Below are 17291 nucleotides of genomic sequence, written 5' to 3'. Positions count from 1 at the left end.
TTAAAATTAAAAATGCACATACACTTTGAACTCAGCATGAGTAAAATGGAATTCCATGGTAGAATAGAAACAAAATGATGCTTATCAGTAGAGGGAGACTTAGAGGTGTGCTACAGGGGAAAAATGCATATACACACATATATCGTATATACGCATATATATATCATATATACACACACATCTACTTTTATTATAAAATTTATTAACACTAAAAGATTTGTGGCACAAAGTTTACAAATAATCATAAATATATGATACTGTTTTATAAAATGTATATATTCAACTGATTCTCACAAAATGCTTTTTTGATTTTTGCCAAAGTCTTGTATCTGCAGCCAATTGATAGTTGCAACCAATACACAAATATAACAAAATGTTACCCACAGACAACTTAGTCAACCTGGAAGAAAACCCTCCTGGGGGTTGTCACTGAGGATTTCGCTGGATCCTCACCCCAGGGAAGTGAAGATTTCATGGCCACATGATCAAGGGCTTGGATCATTGTGGTCTTTTGTGTTTCCAAAGACAATTACCACAATATTTCCCTTACCACATGCACTGTTGTGATATTATCTTGCCACTTCCATCGAAAGGTGAATGTTGTATCTCCTCCCCGTGAATCTGAGCTGACCCTGTCATCATTGTGATCAATAGAATATGGTGGAAATGACGCAGCTCCAGCCTTTGCTTCTTGGAGTGCTTCTTCCTAGAACTCAGTCACCATACTGTGAGGAAGGCCAAGTAGCCACGTGGAGAGGTCAACATAAAGGAGAGTTCAGGTCCCCTCCTGATAGGCCCAGCTGAGCTCCCAGCTTGCAGCCAGCATCAACCCCCAGCCATGTGAGGGAGGTAATGTTGAACCCTGCAGCCATCCCAGTATCCCAACACCATGTGAAGCAGATACACCACATGTGCAACCCACAGGCTGGTCATAATAAATGGTTATTGGCAATTGGAACTACTACGTTTTAGGGTGGTTTGTTATATGGCAATAGATAACCTGAACAACTGTCCAAATGAGGACTTGGTTTAAAAATCTATTTTAATGATATGAACAAATACATACACATATTATGCTTAAATGCCAAAACGTGTTACCATCTGTATAGTTTGCTTTCCTGGCAGTCTTTTTGGTTCTGTTTTCCTATTTTGCTTGGCTTCCTTTTCTCCCTCCCACACATCACATCCTATGCCCCCAAATCAAGTTGATTCTGGATACTTATGCAATTATTTATTAATGTGTACAGACACATATAGAGAGGGTTTTACTGAGGGGGGGATCACTGTGTTATAAAAATGATTCTGTGGTTCTATATTTTGCTTTCTTATTTGACAATTCTTTGTAAAAATCCCTCCAAATCCCCTATAGAGCTCCAATTCATTCTTTTAAATAGTTGCATAAAATTCCACAGCATAGCCATTCCATATTAATCAACCATTCTCAGGGGTGTGCTGGAGCCAGCATATACTGGCTGGTGAAAGTCTACTGTTAATTTTTAGGAATTTTGTGAGTCAGCTGTTAAATGCAGCCACTAAAAAAAATTAAATTACACAAACTTCCAATTAAGTACATTTTATTAAAAACAAAGGTAATGCATACTCAGGGTAATCACGTCCTAATTATCTTACCTCATTTTACTATTATTGATGCTCCTAGGGTGACTTACATTTATTACAAAATACTATGTAATGGTGAACTTCTGTGCATCTCTCTCCAAGACTGTGTTCAGGGGTGTCAAATAGGTAGTTTAACATTGGCCTTGGTGGAACTATATATACCATGGGAATTGGCAAACAATGCACATCAGGGCCTGACTGATTGTTTTGTTGATTGTCTAGACTTAAGCAAGTGATGGAGAAAATGTTAATGGTGCAAATTCAACTTTAAAGTGTGTCACGTCTGTAGCTATTGCATTGTGGAGCAGGGACAGGTGAGGAGTTTGAATTATTAAATAAGTTGGTTGAGAGGGGTTGCATGGAGAAGGTAAGCACAGAGGTAAAGGAGGTGAGGGTGTGAGCCCAGCGAATATCTGAGACAAGAGCATCTGAGCAGAAGGAACTGCAAGTGCAAAGGCCCTGGGGCAGGTGTGTGCCTGGCAGGTTGGAGGAATGGGAAAGAGGGCAATGTGGCTGAGAGCCCAGTGAACAGGAGAAAGTGAAGGGGGTGCAGAAAGCAGAAGGAGCAATAGGAGGGGATGTTAGAGAAGGTGCAGGGAGCCAGTCAAATTATCTGGGGCTTTGCAGAATCCAGGAAGGACACTGGCTTGCATTTCAGGTGAAAAGGAGGAGGCTCGGCAAGGTTTGAGCAGAGGAGCAGCATAATCTGGCTAACCGTGTAAAGGCTTCTTCTGACTGCAGTGCTGAGAGCAGACTGCAGAGGCGAGGATGAAGGTGGCTTGCACTAGGATGGAAACGGGGCCGGGTGGAGAGAAGCCATCAGATCCCAGATGCGCTGGGGCAACGGAACGACAATTTCCTGACAGATTGGCTGTAGGGTGCAGGAGAAAAAGGAACCATGAACAAACACAGGCTCCTGGCCCAAGCCATGGGGAAGACAGGGCAGCCACCAACCCAGACAGGGAGGTGGGAGGAGATGAGGAGTTCAGTGTTAAACGTGTTGGATGTGAGCAGAGGTATCTTTGACATCCACGTTGAAGACCTGGTTGGAGGTCAGGAGTCAGGACAGAGGTCCAGGCTGGAGGCGTACATGGGAGTCATTGGAATCTGGAGGGCATTTAAAAGCCCAAGGCAGGATGAGATCAGTAAGGGAATGAGAAGGTAATAAAACAAGGTACAGTAAGGACTGAGCTCCAGAACGCGCCAACACGTTCAAAGTCAAGTTCACAAAAAAGAGCCAGCAAGGGAGTGAGGAGGAACTACCAGAAGGTGGGAGCGAGGCTGAGAGCAGCAGAGTCCTGGCAGCCAGGTGAGGAGAGGCCAGCAAGGAGAGAGAGAGCAGCCAGCAGAGTCAGACTCAGCGGGTGGCTCAGACAGCCGATGTCTGCCAGCCGACCCTGGGTTTTGGGTTTGGGGTCACTGCTGACTTCATTAAGCCTCAGGGAATCCATGAGGTCAAGAGTATGCTGGAGGGGGGTGTTCAAGAAAGACGGAGAGGAGTTTCGTTCCTTCAAAGAGCTTTGCTATCCAGAGGGGGAAAGAAACACGGAAGTGGCCGAGCGCCATGGCTCACGCCTGTAATCCCAGCACTTTGGGAGGCTGAGGCGGGCAGATCACCGGAGGTCAGGAGTTTGAGACCAGCCTGGACAACATGGTGAAACCCCGTCTCTACTAAAAATACAAAAATAGCCGGGCGTGGTGGCACATGCCTGTAATTCCAGCTACTCGGGAGGCTGAGGCAGGAGAATCGCTTGAACCCAGGAGGCTGAGGTTGCAGTGAGCCGAGATCGTGCCACTGTGCTCCAGCCTGGGCTACAGAGCGAGACTCCATTAAAAAAAAACAAACAAACATGAAAGCGGAGGGCAGGAGTAGAGATCAAGACTGCTTTTGAAGATGGAGGAACAATCAGGGTACAGTGGCTCTCACCTGTAATACTAGAACTTCGGGAGGCTGAGGCGGGAAGGATTGCTTGAGACCAGGAGTTTAAGACAAGTCTGGGCAACATAATGAGACCCCTGTTTCTACAAAAATTGTAAAAATTAGCCTGGTGTGGTGTTACATGCCTGTAGTCCCAGGAATTCCAGGCAGCAGTGAGCTGTGATTGGACCACTGCACTCCAGCCTGGGCAACAAAGTGAGACCCCATCTCAAAAAATAATAAAATAAAATAAAATAAAGATGGAGAAACAATGGGTGCATGAATGCTGGTGCTAGGAGTGGAGCACCTGTGGCAGTGCACAAAACAGACAGACTGCTCCGTGGTGAAGCCCAGGCTTTGATGGGGCCCCTTCCAGTCAGTGGCACATGCTTTGGCTCTTCCCCACCCTGCACGCCCATCCCCAGAGGAGAGCAGCCCTGTGCCTTGCTCAGATGCGGCCCCGTTGGGAGCAGCACATGCTGTTTTAAAAGAATATTCCAACCGCAGCTGGACGTCCCACCTTCCCATGAATCACCCCAGAAAATAACCGAGTGGCTGGCAAATATTTAAGCCAAACCCCCAGTGCGGGAGGCAGCAAGACGTGACATGAATGAGGAGTGTGCAGGATGAGCCCGAGAGGCAGGGACAGACGGGCTCTTGTTAGAAATGTCTATTTGTGGCTCCCCAGTCTAATTTCTGAATATGATAATGAATAAATATTGGTCTTTCCTTCCACAGCCTTTTCTTTCTGGGTGGCTCAGCCAAATAGATGCTGCCACCTTTTGTTTTCTAGAACTGTTGAGAGACTGGGGCTCAGAAGAAAGGCGTCCCCCAGGGTCTCAGGGCAAGATGGTAGCAGGGAAGGGGACCCCGAATGGTCAGAGACCCTGGGAAGGATCTGTGTTTGCCCTAAGCTTGAACCCTACCTCCTGAGTTTGTCTCTCTAATGCACCCTCCGAGTGTCATCCAACTACTGCTTAAATACCACCAATGGCAGGGAGCTCACTACCACCAAGTGGTCCATGCCCGTCGTTAGTTGGTTCAGAATGTTAGAAAGTTCCTTCATTTGACAAACTTCTTTCTTGAATTCCTGTAATGTGTTGAGCAGTTTTCTAGACATGGGATGCCGTGAACTGGTCCTTCAGAGTCCCTGCCCTCAATGGAGAGACAAAGAGGAACCTATACACAGCAGCATAGGGAAGAGAGGGAGGGAGGAGAGTCCAGCTCGTGCTTAGCAGTGCAGAGGACACAAGGCCACAGGAGAGGGTGAGGGGGCTTTTTGCATTAGTTGACATTGAGCAGTGTCGACTAAGTTGAGAGCTGGGTGACAGGAAGGAGCTCTATGTGTGGGTCCAAGTGAGGGCAGCATTCTGAACAGAGGGACGGGAATTCCCAGAGGTGGGCAGGCACGCTTGACATTCTCACTGGGGAAGAGTCAGTCCCAGGATCAAAAACTGGAGGGCTGGGCACGGTGGCTCACGCCTGTAATCCCAGCACTTTGGGAGGTTGAGGGGGGTGGATCACTTGGGGTCAGGAGTTCAAGACCAGCCTGGCCAATATGGGGAAACCCTGTCTCTACTAAAAACACAAAAATTAGCCAGGCATGGTGATGCATGCCTGTAATCCCAGCTACTCCGGAGGCTGAGGCACGAGAATTACTTGAACCTGGGAGGTGAAGGTTGCAGTGAGCAGAGATCGTGCCACTGCACTCCAGCCTGGGCAACACAGTGAGACTATGTCTCAAAACAAACAAACAACAACAAAAAAAAACTGGAGTAAGGCAATTGGGCACTTGGTCGCAGGGCATGGGCCACCTGTCCAGGTGTGCATCACCCTTGAGCAGCCCCTCCCCCAGGTCACCTCCCCACCTTCCCCACCCCCACCGACTCTAGGTCTTCTGGCCTTCCTGTCTGCTCTGAGTGGTGCTGGGAGGAGGGTCTGGGTGGGCTTGGGATCACAGAGGGCAGACATGTTGAGGAGGCTCTTGAGGTCACAGTGGCCCACTGCTATGGTTTGAATATTTACCCCCTTCAAAACTCATGTAAAACTTAATTGCCAATTTGGCAGTGTTGAGAGGTGGAGCCTTTAGAGGTGATTGGATCATGAGGGTTCTGCCCTCACACCTGGCTAATTTTTGTATTTTTAGTAGAGACAGTGTTTCACCGTGTTGGCCAGGCTGGTCTTGTACTCCTGACCTCAGGTGATCCGCCCACCTCGGCCTCCCAAAGTGCTGGGATTACAGGCGTGAGCCACCACATCCGGCCCTACACTAACATTTTTTTTGTGTCTCTTGTACTGGCAGATGACCTGCTTTGTTTCATTGCAGCCTCTTCCTTGGTTGTGCCACTACCGAGTTCTCCAGCTCTCAGCGATTATTCAGCATACTTCTTTCATTGATGTCAACCTACCTACTGCTAAGCATAGGGCATAAACTTTTTAACAATTTAATTTTATAGCAGCAAGTTCTTTTGGTTGTTTGTTTTTGTTTTTGTTTTTTGAGACGGAGTCTGGCTCTGTCGCCCAGGCTGGAGTGCAGCGGCGCAATCTCCGCTCACTGCAAGCTCCGCCTCCCGGGTTCACGCCATTCTCCTGCCTCAGCCTCCTGAGTAGCTGGGACTACAGGCGCCCGCCACCACGCCCGGAGAATTTTTTGTATTTTTAGTGGAGACGGGGTTTCACCGTGTTAGCCAGGATGGTCTCCATCTCCTGACCTCGTGATCCGTCCGCCTCGGCCTCCCAAAGTGCTGGGATTACAGGCGTGAGCCACCGCGCCCGGCCTATAGCAGCAAGTTTTAAATGATATGTTGATATTTTCTCTATTAGTATTTAACTTCTAGAAATGAAAAATGTTTTCTAAATCTTGAGGGATAAATTATAAATATTTTCTTCTCTGTAAGAACTGTATCTGACTTGATCTGTAATCTTGTTTTCTTCTTTTTTTATCCATTTCATAGTATTGCTTACTGTCTTTCTCTTTTCTGAAGTTGCTAAAATATCATTTAACTACAATGTAGAAAATTCTGACTGATTATGGAGGAATTTTAAGTCTCGAGGACTTTTATTTTTTGTTGGGTTCCTTGAGTTCATTTTAAATTATGCTTTGGTCCATTCTCCTTTGAATATAGTATTTTTTAAAATCTTACACACGTCACAGTTCAAATATTTGTTTGATTTAGAGAAACTTCAGAATATGTTCCCAAAACTTAAAGATCCATTTTTATTTAAGATTGAAATTTTCTCACCAAAACAAAACAAAAAAATCAGCAGCTTGACTTGGGGTGAATCCTGAAGCATTTTCTGGAACTCAGTAGACAGGGATATATTCTATTAACTTTGAAGAATTCTTTTCTTGCTTTTGAATTTTGTCCTTGCTTACATCTTTATGAGGGTAAGAAATCTGCATATTATAACAAACAATGACTAGAAAAACAAAGTGAATAAACACCACTCATAAACAGTTTGAATTTTGGCCCAAATACAGAATCTTGATCGAAGTTAGACTAAACCTAGGGATTCACCATTATACTATGAGATTATTCACAGTTCAAATGATTTTGTAAAGCCATTTGGGGTCTAAGGTTCAGGTTCTCCCTTTTGGAAACTTAGTTGTCATAGTTCAAAATTAGAGAGATGTTCTCAAAGTCTTTTCACAGTAGACCCTAACACGCTAAGTGACCTAGACCCAGGGAGTTCTTGTAGTCCCATATAAGAGATGATCCAGTGGGGCCCTAAACCTCTTTTTTTCACCAAAGCTGTCTGTCTGCTTTCATTTCCCTTCCCCCTGCCTAACCAGCTGTGGGCCACAGCTCTGAAGATGTGATATGAATGTCATGGAAGTTTTTATGAGTTGCCTAATTCAATTTTAAGATAGACTTTCTTTGAGATTTAGACCTTTGAAATAGAACTTTAAAATAAAACCAGAAATCAGGCTGGGCGCGGTGGCTCACGCCTGTAATCTCAGCACTTTGGGAGGCCGAGGCGGGCAGATGATGAGGTCAGGAGATCGAGACCTCCTCGATCTTGGCTAACACGGTGAAACGCCATCTCTACTAAAAAATACAAAAAATTAGCCAGGCATGGTGGCGGGCACCTGTAGTCCCAGCTACTCGGGAGGCTGAGGCAGGAGAATGGCATGAACCCGGGAAGCGGAGATTGTAGTGGGCCGAGATGGCGCCACTGCACTGCAGCCTGGGCAACAGAGAGAGACTCCATCTAAAAATAAATAAATAAGTAAACACATAAAACTGGCAATCTATGAGCATCTGTTATTCAAGAGTGATGAACATCATGAGAGCTTAAAATCCTTCACAGTTTTCCCCCTTTATTAGTGAAATTTCAGGATAAATAATTTTGTTATATTAGAATCTATGAATTCGATTATGCACAAGTTTTTAATCTACATATGAAAGCAGAAGTTAAAATAATTTCTATTCTAACCTATTATTTCCGGGAGACTCATGAGTTTTATTAAAAGATCACACCCAGAGGTTGACTTAAGAAAATACATGTTTGAAAGTGTCCAGAAATATGTACTAACTTCTGTACAGTTTCTTAATAGGCCCTTCTCTTTTTTGAACCTTCAAATTCTAAAGCAATAAACAGATTTAAAGGGATGTGTAGTTGATTAAAAAATATAAACAAATATAAAAATAGATCTGATTTGTTGGATTAGAAAAGGAGAGAAAGAGAAGGACAACTGAAGTTTAATTTTGAATGAAAAAATTATTTCATAATGTAGTGTGAGTAAATCATGTCACTTACATTGGGAATAAGTATTTTAAATCATCAGTTTGATAGTCATAAGAGATGCCAAAACAAATTATAATAAGCATAATTATAACCTAAGAAAATCTAAAAAGTGAAAACTTATATCTAGAATCAGAATACAAATGAACTATATGACCTTATTAATGAATTCATTAAGAGATATATTATTCCACATCAAAAAGTATATCTAGCTTTGCCAAAAAAATTAAAAGGAATATCTTGAAAGAGCAGAGTTCAGTCATTTCAATCAGTAAGTTTTCTCAGTGTCAAATCAGTTTTGCAAAACATAGTCCACCTGTTATGATTCAGCTTCCATTTTGGATGACCTGGAGGGTTGTCTGTGTAAATTAGTGAATATTCAGAATTATGGAATATTTAAAAGAAATGTAGTTATATTATAATATAGAAATATAGCAATAGTAATCCTAAACTCTTACAATGCACCCTCGATTTAATGAATAAAGAAGATTCATTTTTAATCAGCACCTAATTATTTTTATGCAAATGGAGCTATTGCAATACTTGAAAATAGTTTGTTATCTTGGTTAAAGTTGGTTAAACATTTCCCTTTGAAATTTTCTGTCCATTGTCCCTTTGCTTAGCAAACTATAATACAAAGCTAAATGCCTTGTCAGCCGTATTCAATTTGCACAGAGGCCAAACCAGCAGATACTAATTTAGTAAGTTTTCATTATGTTCTCCCTGAGCCCGTGATGACATTCATTGATAGTTCAGTTTCTTAATGCAGCTATACAGACTTTATACAAAATATTGATTGTCTTAAGAGATAAAGTCCCATAGGAAGATTATCTTTATCTGATTTATTCATCTACATTTTACAAAAGAAAGTGATCATAAGGTATGGCTTTTGAAAGGAAATAAATCTGTAACACTATTTGTAGAACTAAAACATTTATGCTTTTATATATTAGGAAACAGTAACTTGATATATAACTGCAAATCTTTAAAAAAATTGTGGCGAAGGATATGAACAGACACTTCTCAAAAGAAGACATTTATGCAGCCAAAAGACACATGAAAAAATGCTCATCATCACTGGCCATCAGAGAAATGCAAATCGAAACCACAATGAGATACCATCTCACACCAGTTAGAATGGCAATCATTAAAAAGTCCAGAAACAACAGGTGCTGGAGAGGATGTGGAGAAATAGGAACACTTTCACACTGTTGGTGGGACTGTAAACTAGTTCAACCATTGTGGAAATCAGTGTGGCGATTCCTCAGGGATCTAGAACTAGGAAAACCATTTGACCCAGCCATCCCATTACTGGGTATATGCCCAAAGGATTATAAATCATGCTGCTATAAAGACACATGCACACGTATGTTTATTGTGGCACTATTCACAATAGCAAAGACTTGGAACCAACCCAAATGTCCATCAATGATAGACTGGATTAAGAAAATGTGGCACATATACACCATGGAATACTATGCAGCCATAAAAAATGATGAGTTCATGTCCTTTGTAGGGACATGGATGAAGTTGGAAACCATCATTCTCAGCAAACTATCGCAAGGACAAAAAACCAAACACCGCATGTTCTCACTCATAGGTGGGAATTAAACAATGAGAACACATGGACACAGGAAGGGGAACATCACACACTGGGGCCTGTCATGGGGTGGGGGGAGGGATAGCATTAGGAGATATACCTAATGCTAAATGACGAGTTCATGGGTGCAGCACACCAACATGGCACATGTATACATATGTAACAAACCTGCACGTTGTGCACATGTACCCTAAAACTTACAGTATAATAAAAAAATACAGTTAAAAAAAATTGTGGTCCCCTTTTGTTCAGAGTATGCACCTTGATTCAATTAATCAAGAGTCGATTTTTCTTTTGTATCTCCAGCGTCCACAGAACTTTTCAGACACAGAGAGAGCCATTAGTGTACTACTGGTGTACAATAGAGTTACAAGCTGCTATAAAATAAGAACTGTATTTTACAGTGTTAGACAATTACAAAATCAAACAAGTGAGTTAATGAAGATGTGAATTGTATGACATGAAGACTGACTAGAGAAAGAGCTTGAATAGGGAAGCTGAGCTATCAGGGACTCATGTGGAAGTTGAACTGAACTTTAAAGAAAGGCCAGGATACAAGCATTCTAAATCTTTGTTTTTCAGTTTTAAGAAAATCATTGGAAAAATAGTGTCACCACATTATGGAAAGTAGGGATAAGGTATAAAATCATGTATTAACTCTACTCTTGTTAATGTTCTGGTATATTTCTTTCCGGTGTCACCTCTGAATTTGTCTTTTTAACATAAACTTAATCGCAGCACATGTTCTATTTTGGAGCTTTTTTTCTAATTAAAATTATTTCAGAAGCATTTCCTAGGTGGCTCATAGGCTTCCTGGCTACTGTTTTAAAAAATATTTAATATTTCATGATATGGATTTTTTTTCAACTTTTTATTATCACAAATAATATTTTGAGCTGTTTTTATGCATAAGCTTTTTCATACTCGAGATTGTTTCTTTTGTTCACTTCTCAGTAGAGTGTAAGTGGGCCATGAACTTTCTTTTTTTAACTTATAATTATCTTAAGAACAGTGCCAATTTATAATATCTACAACAAACTATGAGGGGTACTATTTCATCATATCTGTAACAGTATTTGGCATTTCCATTTTTAAATAAGAATATCAAATGTTGGGCCGGGCGCAGTGGCTCACGCCTATAATCCCAGCACTTTAGGAGGCTGAGGTGGGAGGAGCACGAGGTCAGGAGATCGAGACCATCCTGGCTAATACAGTGAAACCCCGTCTCCACTAAAATACAAAAAAAATTAGCCGGGCTTGTTGGCGGGCGCCTGTAGTCCCAGCTACTGGGGAGGCTGAAGCGGGAGAATGGTGGGAACCCGGGAGGTGGAGCTTGCAGCGAGCCAAGATCATGCCACTGCACTCCAGCCTGGGTGACAGAGCGAGACTCTGTCTCAAAAAAAAAAAAAAAAAAAAGAATATCAAATGTTAACATGCCAAAAGTGGCACTGCTTTGTACAGTTTTCTGTACTTGTTTTACTCATGATATTTTCTCTTGTGTGTAGTATCTGTTCATATCCCTGGGCCTTCTACCAAATGACTTGTGTATGTTTTCTGAAATCTAAATCTTTCCTTCTGCCAAGTCTGCAGTGTTGTAATTTTATAATCTGTAATAGCATTTAAAGTATTTGGAGTTTGTTTGTTTGTTTTTGTTTGCTTGTTTGTTTGTTTTGCTTTCTCTTGTTTAGGAAATAGTGCCGTATGCTGTAGAGTTAGGTAGTTGAAAGAATCAAAAAGGAAATAAGGTTTGGTTTGGTTTTGTAACTTCTGATTAAATAACTCACTCAGCAAATACTTGTGAGCTGTGCCAGCAGTGGTGATGAGACAGATACAGACTTGGTTTTCAAAGATTTTATAAGATGCATACAAATAAACATGTGATTAAGACTATACTATACTAGAGCATTTAGGGATGGTAAAGGTGGAACACTTACCCCAAACAAAGCAGAAACTGTTTAGAAAAGGCGTCTATCACTGCGTTTTCTCATGAGCATTTCTTCTTGTTTTTGTGTCCATTTTACACTCCAGCCTGTAGGTGTACCACATATTTAATCATTCCTCTGTGGACATGGAGGCTGTTTTCTGTTTCCCCCTTCCATAAACAATATTACAACAGATGTCTCTGTAATGGAAATTGTAGCACAGGTCTGGATTATCTTCTCAGGGTAAATTTTTAGAAATGGCCTTATTGCATTATAGTATATGAATATTTTTGAGATTCTTGATACATAGTATCAGATGGTCTTCCAGAAAGTATATATTCCTTGTGTTTTGTACAAAAAAGGTGGTGGGAGGTAGTGCGGTGTGGTGGTGGCAGCGACATCCATGGAGCTAGAAGTGGGCGGTGACGCCATCTGTCTCTAGCAAGTCATCCAGGATGATGTCGGACATGGTGCTGATCTTCTTGGCCAGCTTGCTGCTCCATGGTGCTCAGGTACAGGTAGCGGTTGAGCAGCTCCCCGTGCAGCTTGCAGCACAGCATTCTGGAGGGTGCGGAGGTCCACACGCAGCATCCGGAAGGTGCGGAGGTTGAGGCCTGCGTGGTGCGGCAGTACGTTCAGCAGCATCAGCAGCCTCCAGTAGGTTTTCTCCTGCATGGGCAGCAGCAGCCCGATGCCACCATCCAGGATGGCGAACCACGGGATATGCTTATTCTCCCACGACCGACTTTTTGCTGAGCCCCTTGGTGGCTCCCCGGCACAGGGTCCTTTAGAATGCGTTCATGTGGGCACCCACATGGAAGTCTGCCCAGCGCAGCAGGCACATGCCCCCAAAACTCTCCTTGGCTTCAGGCAGGTACATGTACACCATGAGGCTGCGGTCATGGTCAGACACCAGAAAACCCAGCTGGGTGTTGTCCACCATGAAGTCCACGCTGTACACCTCCAGGGTCTTGGCATCCCATGACAGGAGGCTCAGCGTCTTGCTCTCCTCCTGGTAACAGCAGCCAGATGCTCTTCATGAGGTCGGCTGCCAGGATGAAGTTCTTGACGCTGATCATCTGGTGGATGTAGAGCTGCCTGTCGACCATGAAGGCCATGCCCGTCAGCTCGCTGGCCCGCAGGCTTCACAGGAAAATCTTCTGGCTGATGGCCGACACCAGGTGGCCTTGCAGTGCACAGGGCAGTCACAGGCCCCTTCTGCTCCTTCTCGTAAAGGACTTTGAACTTGTTCTTGGTCAAGGGCTGGCTGGGCTCGGGCACCACCTCAATCACATCCATGATCAAGATCCGCCCTCAGGACATGACCTCCTCCTCCTCCTGCATGAGGCAGGTCCCGGCGGCCACGTAGCCTTTGAAGCCTGACCTGGTCTCCTCGCTGCAGCGACACTGTCTTTGTGCTGGTCACATGCTCCCACTTCTGCAGCTCAATCCTGGCATTGGGAATAGCCTCCCAGCAGACTAGGGAGATGAACGGGATGGATAAGGCCGCCTCCTGGGGGTGGATGCACTGTTCATCTCTCTCAATGGTCTCAAATGCCTTCTCCTCGCCAGTCATGTGTGGGATGCAGGTGCACAGTGTGTTGGTGCTGGTGGCCACAGCGTACATCTTGGACTCCACGTGGTAAGCCACACAGTGGACCGTGCAGCACAGTGGGATCTTCCTGACAGGCCACGGGGAATCATAGGACAGGTAGGCAGGAAGGACGCTGATCCTCAGTTTGCCTTGTCTGTTGAAGTACAGGAAGCCGCGGGGACAGTTGACATTGTGGAACAGAGAGAAAGAGTCGACAGGGCCATTGATGCCCACGGTGTGCAGCCGCAGCACCCCTCAGTCTGTCGCCAGGAGCCAGTGAGGTGAGGGGCCGCAGATGAACACTCCCGAGTAGCCATAAATGTCCTCGAAGTAGTGGAAACGTGCCACGCGGCCCCGGGCCCGGCCCTCTCCTCTGTGCGGCCACCTGCTTTCTTCTTGGATGGCTTCGGCTTCTTCTCACGGAAGCTGATGTTGTGAAGGACCTTCTTAAAGTGGACTTTGAGATTGCCCTGGCCGAGCCGAGAGTCGTGGGGGAAGGCCTTGTAGATAAGCAGCTTTTGGTCCACATGCACCAGCAGGTAAGGCGTGCTCTGGCGGCTGCCCAGCACAACCAGCAGCACCTCCTTGACGAGAGAGGCAGCTCCTCCTGGCACATGGCCTCCTCCCTGCGGGCCTCGCCCTGTGTGGTGGGCTCTCCAAAGGAGCTGTCCATGAGGACCCGCTGCCCCACAGGGAAGTTCTTCACCAAGAACACCAGCCGCCAGTCGGGGAGCTGGCAGGTCGCCATGGTGCCATTCTCCTGCAACAGCAGGCACCAGTGGATGGGCTCTGTCTGGAAGGGTACAGAGTCCCAGTCGGCAGGGGCTGGCTGCTTCTTCGGGCCACCTCCTTGCTGGGACTGAAGAGGGATCCCAAATCCCCACACAGCATTTCCTCATCACCGACTGTGGGGCTAGTCTCCGAGCCCAGGCTCTCGGCCTCCAAGCCACTGTGGCCCCCTAGCTCATCGTGAGCCCCGCTCAGGCAGCTCTCAGTGGTGAACATGCCACTGAGGTCTCGGTACAGGCACAGCGTGATCACGTTGGGCTGATGGTGCAGTGGGGGCTTGTGCAGCACCAGGTGGTCGTGGCAGCCACTATAGGAGTGTGCTTTTCAGCAGGAACATGGTGATGTGGCCGTCGGCACTCATGATGACCACGCAGGGGTTGCCTACAGTGCACGGCATGTTGCGGGTGACCAGGTCCACAGGGATGAAGTACAGCTGATTCATTCCTTCCAGCAGGTGGATGCCCAGCAGCGACACTTGGGCAATGTAGTGGTTGTCCCCGATGTTTTCGGCAAAGACCATGGGGCCCTGCGTGGCAAAGCCACTGGTGTCCAGCTCCATGATCTCCTGCCCCATCTGCAGGAATATGGTTGAGTCTTCCTGGCTCAGAATCAGGAATCACTGTCTGCGGTGGTCATTGTCCGCTTCGGGGGTGCTGGGTTCCTGCTCCGTGCCCTCCCCCTTGGGATTCTCTTTCTCCTCCTTAGGCACCAGGGCGATGACTGTCCACATGTCGTAGCAGCCGGGAAGCTCAAAGGTTGTCACCACCTGGGGCTGGATGCTCTTCTGCAGCACCGACAGAGTCCCATTCTTCCTGTGGCTGGAGCAAACCACAATCTCCAGGTCCGGCTCAGGGTTGTTCTGAAACTCTTCAGAGAGGACGGCAGGCTCGCCCATGGCAGCATTGGTGCAGGGCCCAATGTTAAGGATGCTGTCACACACCTCAAAGGTAGGTGGCCAGCTGTGTGCCCGACTGGGCGTCGCTGCCGTACACTTCAATCTCCTCCATGTCGTCCTGTGACACGGACTTGTCCCTGGCTGACCAGCTGGCCATGTGTCCACTCGCTTCTTCTGTGAGGGAGGCTCTTCCTTGTCAGCAGCCTCACAGACAGCACTGGCCGGGGGCTGCTGAAGCTTCTCCGTGTACTTGAGGAGGAGAGAGTTGCCCAGGCAAGAACTCAGGAACAGGTACCCAGGCTCCATGGTGACCATGCTGGTGGTGAGGACGCTGGTGGCCGCCTTGTCAAAAGTGGAACACTTGGATGCTATGCATGCCATCGGTGATGAGGGTCAGCACGTAGATCTCACTGCCCTTGAGGGAGATGACCGTCTTGTCATAGGAGATGAAGGTGGCCTGGGCGCAGTCCAGGGTGATTCACACACCCACCTGGGTGCACAGCGGGAAAGCTGTGGTGCCTGTGGTGAGGCTGCTGAGAGCCACACCGTACGGGGGAATGCTCTGGTTCAGGTATAACAGCGAGCTGACGACAAAGACCACCACCCCACCTATGGGCTTGGGCACGGCCAGAGCCTGGGTGCAGTCAAAGGGTAGCTGGTGAGAGATCAGATGACGGGGTGCACCTTCTGCGTGATGTTAGCAAGATGGCCACGATGGAGCACGTGTCCTGCCACACAGCCACGTGCCTGGGCCAGGTCTGGTTGGGCTCGAACAGGATGGGCTCGTAGTAGCCGTGCAGGAACTGCAGGTCGATGATGATGAGCAGCTTCTCATCCAGGGCCTGCACATCGATGAGGTAGCTTCTACAGGACAGGCCAGCCCAGTCCTATGGAATCAAAATACGGATTTTTAAAAGATCTCCAGGTAATTTAATATAAACAAGCTTGAGAAGTTATGTTTTAGATCAGTGCTACACCCAAAGAAATATGACAGCCACATGTATAATTTTAAATTTTCCTGTAGACATGCTAAAAAGTAATAAAAAACATGCAGCCGCGTGTGGTAGCTCACGCCTGTAATCCCAGCACTTTGGGAGGCCAGGGTGGGCAGATCACAAGGTCAGGAGTTCGAGACCACCATGGCCAACATGGCAAAACCCTGTGTTTACTAAAAATATAAAAATTAGCCCAGTGTGGTGGCATGCTCCTGCAGTCCCAGCTACTCAGGAGGCTGAGGCAGAATCGCTTGAACCCAGAAGGCAGAGCATGCAGTAAGCCGAGATCGCACCACTGCACTCAGCCTGGGCGAAAGAGCGAAACTCTGTCTCAAGAGAAAAAATGCAAAAAATACTTTAAATAGTATATTATAAGCCTGTATATCCCAAATTATTATCATTTTCACAGAGGACACTAACCACATTTAAGGGCTCTGCAGCCAATGGCGACTACCACATTAGACAGCACAGGCCTAGAGCACGACCTAACTATTACATTACCTTCAAAATCTCCAGTCATCTCTAGTCTATATTCAACTATGGTTTGGGGGGCATAAATATTTCAGGTGCCAGAATTCAGCCTATGCCCATATTTAATGGAGAACATTTTGAACGGCTACTTTTTCAGGGCCATTGATGGGCTGAGAGCAAATTTTACAGATTTCTTACCTTGGAACTTCAGCGTCTTTGGGTTCTGATATAGAATTGTCAGCTGGGGCTCCAGTTCCTTGATTTTAGAATCCATCTTTCCCAGCTGGAAATTGGGCCTGATGTCATTCTTCTGAGTAGCCACAGAGCGAAAGGAGCACATTACACCTTCCTCATTGGGTTCCTTCAGAAGTGAACTGATGCAGCGGATGCAGCAGACACATCCACGACTTAGGTACACAGGTTTTTCAAGATAAGATAGGGAGATGAGACATCGACTCGCTTCTTGAAATTGTTCAGCCGTGACCACTCTCTATGGAAAAATGTACATGCTATTAGAGTGTCATGAGTTGAAGGACAACACGCCTTGGAAATCTTTCCTCCTTATATACATAGAGATATCAGGGCCTACTATGCACAATTACTAGTGAAACATAATGAAACACAATATAAATACATATATAAAAGACTCAGGGCCTTGAGCTTCTGATATTTTAAATGCTAGCTGGAATGCAGTGGCGCCATCTCGGCTCACTGCAAGCTCCACCTCCTGGGTTTACGCCATTC

The 17291-nt window shown here is 45.8% G+C and overlaps 1 pseudogene; it reads right to left on the bottom strand.

Moving 5' to 3' along the window:
* LOC100993263 (cleavage and polyadenylation specificity factor subunit 1-like) overlaps nucleotides 1–16887 on the bottom strand; it is a 48777-nt pseudogene extending 31890 nt beyond the window's left edge.
* Nucleotides 16888–17291: the final 404 nt, after the last annotated feature.

Source organism: Pan paniscus, chromosome 23 (assembly GCF_029289425.2).
Source record: "Pan paniscus chromosome 23, NHGRI_mPanPan1-v2.0_pri, whole genome shotgun sequence".
Classification (NCBI taxonomy): Eukaryota; Metazoa; Chordata; class Mammalia; order Primates; family Hominidae; genus Pan; species Pan paniscus.
This window is presented reverse-complemented; position numbering and strand designations above follow the sequence as displayed.